Here is a 6,913-nt window from a genome sequence, read left to right as displayed (position 1 = left end):
TTCAACCTAGTACTCATCACATCTCAAGTTTTCGCATGATTTGAGAAAACTGTTTCTCAGCTCTAACACCAAACTGGAGTGGATGGGAAAAAAGAGAAACAATTTCTTTTGACTTATAGATGCTGTGGTTGAGCTCATTGAACTTTAAAAATGTGAAGTTAATGCCACAAATGCTTCGTGCCATTCAAAATGTAAATCATTTTTTATTAGTGTTTTTAAATTTTCTTATTTTACTACTGATGAAAGATAATATTTATAAATATCCTGAAAGATGTTTGAAACTAAGCAATGAGTAGTGAAATAAACAGCATCTGAAAACCAGCATTACTGTTAAGTGACAGCCGCATCGTTCTGTTCTTGCTCACTGTGAGTGTAAGCCTAGACCCCCAAGAAAGGGAATGGCCCACGTAGATTCTTATTTCATTATTTTTTTTTATAAGGATGATCTCAGAGACTGGTATATGATTTCTTATTTGAGACCTAACATTCATGGGTTTAATACATTTGAAGGCTTTGAAATCAGATGCAATATCTAATTGCAACAAAATTCAGTTAGAATTCACTAGCATTAGCAAAATAGAGAAATTCATGGATGTGTGGAAATCAGGGATTCAAAAACGGAATTAAAAAAAAACAAGAAAAATTGGAAGAAGCATTGAAATAAGTTAAAACACAAGCAGTAGCACATATTTGGGCTAAATGTGAATCTTCTCTGTGTAGTGGACCAAGTGACTATGTGACCGAGGAAACTACAGGAATGTGTTGAATTTCTAACGGACTTCTGAAAACAAACAAACACACAAACAAACACACAAACAAACACACAAACAAACAAACACACAAACAAAAAAGGGGTTTTTGTGAATGTTCAGCATTATTAAAAGCAAATCACAGATAATGTTTCCCCCAAAACAAATAGATAACAGCAAAATAAAGAGTTTGGAGGAATGTTTTGTGCTAATAAATTGATTAAAAATAATGTAAGCATTAGAATTAGACAGTTAGTGGCTAAGCCCTAGCCTTGCGTGCACCGGGATCCCAATGGGCGCCAGTTCATATTCTGGCTGCTCCACTTGCCATCCAACTCCCTGACTGTGGCCTGGGAAAGCATTGGAGGACAGCCAAAGCCTTGGGACTGTGTGGGAGACCTGGAGGAGGCTCCTGGATTAGCAGACAGAAGATCTTACACTCTATATCTCTTTCTTCCTGTATATTTGTCTTTCCAATAAATAAATCTTAAAAAAAAATAATTTAAAGAACATAGGTATTTCAAGACAGATCAAGGTAGAGAAGCAACAATTAGATGTTATAATGAGGAAAATTAAAACTTTAAAGAATAAAACATATTTTAAAAGGGTTTATCTACCAAGGGTACCATAAAAATATAAAAATATAATATTGAAAGAGATATTGAACACATAATTTTCTAGAACAGAAAACAAAATACAGAGAAAGTATGTCTAAGCTAAATTGAACCCTATAAATATGAACTTGAGGGCCTCAACCCTCAGGTAGCAGGCATTCCACAGGGAGACCACAAAAAAAAAAAAATAAAGCTTAGAGATTTTCTGAGAAAAACATAGAAATTTTAGATTGTAAACCGCCACTGTTTGTTTTACAGAATAGCAAGGCTAAAAACTGAATGCACACATATAACAGCAAATCTCCAAGCTGCAAGGAAAATAACTAAAAATATCTTTTTTTTAAGTTAGAAGGAAGAGGCAAATTAATTGGAAAGAAACGGGAAAAATTCACACTGCATTTCTCATTTGCAAGAGTGAATTAGTCCAGGCAGTGGATGAAGATTTGAAAGGACTGAAGGAAATCAAATGTCCACAATGAAACCTGTTGCTCCTTAAACAGTGAGGGTGAGGGAGGGATTTATGGAAAACGGAAGACAATTACCCATGCACATTCCCCTAAAAGCTGCTATCCCTGGCAAAGAAAAAGGGAACAGACAGACAAAAACCTGCTGCTAGAGGCAAGGATGGATGTCAAAGGGGCAGTCAACAGTCGGTGTATCTAAGTACATTGTCCTGAATGCTAGTCATCTTCCGCTGGGATAGTACCAATTACCTAAAGGATAGTGAACCCATGTTATGATTTTGTTGGCTGTCAAAATCATGATAGGATGTTTCTAGGCTTCTGTCCAACACAGGGGGCTATTTTCAAAGCAATGCCTGTTGCAGATGGGGAAACTTCTGCTGAGAATCATCTCTGTAAGTAATAATGTTTACATTACTTACAGTACTAACTACTTGCCTCTCACATCTAACTTCAAGGTGACATTTCTCAGTCAGGTATGTGGGAGGATCCAGGGAACAGATTCACAGCACTTCTGCTGGATATGAGCAGACCAGGGATGTAGAGGATTTTATTTGCCCATGTCTCAGAACCGCAACGTTTGAATCCCCATCCCAGGCTAATTCACTGTGATCCCAACTTGGGGGTGGACATGGGCGATCATGAGAGTGGGTGCCTGGATGCTTCTGGGAAAATGGTGGTGTTTGGTCCTGCACATAGAGAAGAGTCACATGGCCAGCTTTAGCGATAAGAGCATCAGGGATGATGACTTCTGGATGCCGGCCTTCTTCCTTTCTCGTCCATGTCGATGTAGTGAAGGCTTACATACATGCATGATAAAACTGTGATGGAAACTAGAGTCAGAATATTTACCAAAAATAATCCATTTAATGTTATGAGTAGTTAAAAATCACCCTATCTCTCTCTCATACATGTATGAGAGAGATTAGTATTTATAAAAGAAAGAATACACAAAATAAAATATGTAAATAAGTAAGTATATAAATACGGTGTGTAATGCCACATTTTTAAAAAATTTTATTTTTATTGCAAAGTCAGATATACAGAGAGGAGGAGAGACAGAGAGGAAGATCTTCCATCCGATGGTTCACTCCCCAAGCAGCCTTAACGGCTAGAGATGACCCAATCTGAAGCCAGGAGTTAGGAGTTTCTTCCAGGTCTCCCACGCAGGTGCAGGGTACCAAGGCTTTGGGCCATCCTCAACTGCCTTTCCAGTCTGCAAGCAGGGAGCTGGATGGGAAGCGAGGTTACCGGGATTAGAACCAGCGACCATATGGGATCCTGGCGCTTGCAAGGCAAAGAGTTTAAACACTACGCTGTCATGCCAGGCCCAATGCCTCATTTTCTTGAGTTCATATCGGAGCTTGCTCAGCCTTTGGGCTTTGTGTTGAAGGCAGTGCTGCTGTGACAAAGGACAGCAGAGCTATTGGGTACAGCGACAGGAAGGACTCTCAGATTTAAAGGACAAAGCTGAGAAGCCAAGGTTTCGGCAGCACCATGCACCCTCCGGATGCTCTCTGGGAGACTTCTGCTGATCTCCCAGCTGCTCGTGTTCTTGGCATTCACTAACTGTTGTTTCGTAAGCTACATCTTCCCATGTTTTCGTATGACCTGCTCTTCGTTTCCATGTCATCTTCTTTTTTGATAAGGACATTTGACGGTGAATTTAGGATTTCTCTCGACAATCCAGGATGATTTCATCTCCCAATCTTTACTTAATTAAGTCTGAGAGATCTCTTTTCCAAATTTCACATTCACAGATGCTGGGACACAGACACATAATTTTGAGGAGCATTATTCAACTCACTACAAATAGTAACCCCTTTTCCATCTCATAATCATCTAATTTTATATAATCACTGAGTTCTGTCAAATCTGTCTGAAGATTTAGTAGCCTAGAGCTGTCCAGTCGCATGGTCGCACTCATCTGGCTGCAGTGGTAGTTCATTTGGCTTATCCCAGTCTATAGTCAGGGCTGTATTCCTATACCATGAATAACAAAAGAAGCTAATGCCTGAAAATGGCAAAAATTTGGGAAAACTATCTGAAACTTTTCAGTGTGCAGGCCTAATTCCCAAACCTATATGAGCTCAACAGTTTTGCTGTGTTAGCATTTCAATATTTTTATTTTTTTTTCAAGTTTTCTAAAGAAAAGATACTTGACTTTTCACTGTGACTGATCTTTGAAATACTCATAGTGGACATTTATGCAGACCCATGCGTGCTATCTTGGTTGTAAATGTTCTCTGCTTTAGGAGATCATTTGATATTTCATTATAAAATAAGTACACTCAGATATTTAAGTCTGTCTGGGAGCAATCTTACCAAAATAAATATAATTCGATTGAACAGAAGGGAAAATTAGGCTAAATGATATCACTACCGTAAAATGATCAGTAATATATAGTTTAAAAGCATGACACTTACTTTCACATTAAAATTCACATAAGTGTGATTTAATTATGTGATTATGTGATCAGCAATAAAGCAAAAAATAAGTCCATTTGCCTTTAAGGTTTATAATGGACTCATGGATTGAAACAGTGGTATATCTGAAGCCTAAGGAAATGTCATGGAAGGAAATAACAGCACCTGCCCATGGAAAAGAGAATGTGTCAGCCTGAAGTGTTTTTTTAGTAAGCTTCCCCTCATGATTACGGAAGGAGTTAGTAAGCAACGTGAAAAATGGAGAAGACTGGGCAGCATGCAAGCGTGCATCACTGTTCTCTTCATCACTCATAACACAAAGCTAACTGTCACTGCAGCCAACGCATGGATTAATGCATGCCTTGCTGTGGCCTGACATACCCATCTATCTTCAGCTGTCCCGCAAGCCTGAAGCAGGCGGAATGGAAGATCGCCTGGAAATGAGGCAGCTCACTCATGCCAGGAAAGAACCTCTTAGCTAGACTGCATTGGACCAGAGCCCCAGGGCTCTTTTGAATTAAAGATGGGCAAAATAAATAAATAAGTCATTCAATAAACCAGAGAATGATGGAGCTGGATACGTGAGAATGATAGACTTCATTGGATTTGAGCAGCTATTAGTGTTTCAATTTTGGATACTAGATTTCAAAGTAAAGTTTCCTGGAATGCTACATTGAAGTGTTTATCCTCATGCTTTGTTTCGGTTAAAGAGAAAGGCTCCAACATCTCCTTCTCCAATGACTATAACCTTAGGTGCTCAACCACATCCTGTTTCAGAAGTCACTCTGGACTCTTAGCGTTCACACAACCAGTAGTGACCTGATATCCCTACTCCACCCCGGCACATTCCAGGAGCTCAGGTAGAAACCTAAGATGCTACAGCTGATGCAACAATATGTTACCAACCATAACTCACAACAGAGCTATCTGTGCTGAGTGTAACACAGTGCAATGCTATGGTTTGCTGGAATCTGTGGCCTAAATAATACAGCCTTAGTTCAAGACTAGCATTGGCTTCAGGCTCAAGACTCCAGCCATTCCCACAGAAAATGCCACAGTTTGAGTGCTATTTCTCAGCCTGTGCTCAAGCCTCAAGTAACCACACTCAACCCAAACCTGCGAGCAGCACACAGAGTGTCCCCAGAAATTGTCCTGCGGCCCAAAGAAGCCAAGACACTCTCACATATAGAAATACTTGCTCAAAGAGCAGAGAATAACTGTGAGTCCTGGCTACCTATATCCTACATGAGTACAACTGTTGGGTCTGGCTCTGCTTAGCAGCTAGGGCAGTAGCTAAATCTATTCATCTCGTAGAGCCAGTGTTGACTTCTTAACTACAGTGCTTAACTTAGTTACTGGCAGGGAATTTACCTGTCAGCCACATTCATAGCATTCTATGAGAATAGCATGAACAAATTCCAAAATTTCAATGACATTCCGGTGGAAACAATAAAGACTATAGTTCAATATCCCTGATTAGCAGTTTAAAAAAATTCTCATCAAAATACTTGAAAATGGAAGCCAACAATAGATCAAAATCACCATCATCATCATTTCCTTCAACCAAGTGAAATTTGCGGCAGGAATGGATAAGCGATACATCCTCCTAGGAATGTGAAGGGTAAATAATACAATTTTCACAATATATGCAGAGAAAACATTTGATACAACACAGCATCCTTTCATGACAAATAACCTAAACAAGTAGGCCTAGAAGGAATATACCTCAATACAATCAATGTCAAGCATTTAGCTAACATCAAATTCAATGAGGAAGAGCTGAGAGCATTCCCAGTAAGTTTTGGAACGAGGCAGCAATGCCTGTTCTCACAGCTACTGTTCAGCATAGTTTTGGAAGTACTGATAACAGTTTTAAGGCAAGAAAAGGACATCAGATGAAGATAAATGTAAATTGAAGAACTCAAATTATCCCTGCCAGCAGATAATATAATCCTTTACATTTGATTACCGGTAGCCTCCCCAATGAGACTATTGGAATTCATAAGAGAGCTTGGTAAAGACAAAGGCTAATAAATTATTACACACAAAAAAATCTGTAGCATTTGTACACACAAACAATGCCATGGCTAAGAAATAAACTGTAAGATCAGACCCATATAAAATGGCTACATAAAACATAAATACATTTGGATAAATTTAACCCAGAATCTGAAAGAGCTCTATAATGAAAATTATAAAATATTAAAGAAAGAAGTAGAAGACATACAAAAATGAGAAAATAAACCTTCTATGTCATGAATTATAAGAATTAATATCCCCAAAATGTGCATATTACTCAAACCAATTTGCATAATCGGCTTGAAGTCAATTCCAATAAAAATTGCAAGGACATTTTTTTAATTTCTAAGATATTTTTATATTTATTTAAAAGGCTAATTTTATAGGTAGAGAATGAGGAACAGAGGAAGAATAAATTCTATCTGCTGCTACACTGCACAAAGGGCTGCAGTGGTCAGGGCTGAGCTGATCCAAATCTGGGGGCCAAAAGTCTCTTCCAGATCTCCTGCACTGGCGTAGGATCCCACGGACTTGGGCCATCCTCCACCACTTTCCTAGGCCACACGCAAAACCTGGATTGGAGTTGTAGGAACTGGAACACAACCCAGCACCAATGTGAGATGCAGGAGCTACAGGCTGAAGG

This window comes from Ochotona princeps, chromosome 12, assembly GCF_030435755.1.
Source record: "Ochotona princeps isolate mOchPri1 chromosome 12, mOchPri1.hap1, whole genome shotgun sequence".
In the NCBI taxonomy this organism is placed as follows: Eukaryota; Metazoa; Chordata; class Mammalia; order Lagomorpha; family Ochotonidae; genus Ochotona; species Ochotona princeps.
The sequence above is the reverse complement of the archived record's forward strand: the minus strand, read 5'-3'. Positions refer to the sequence as shown.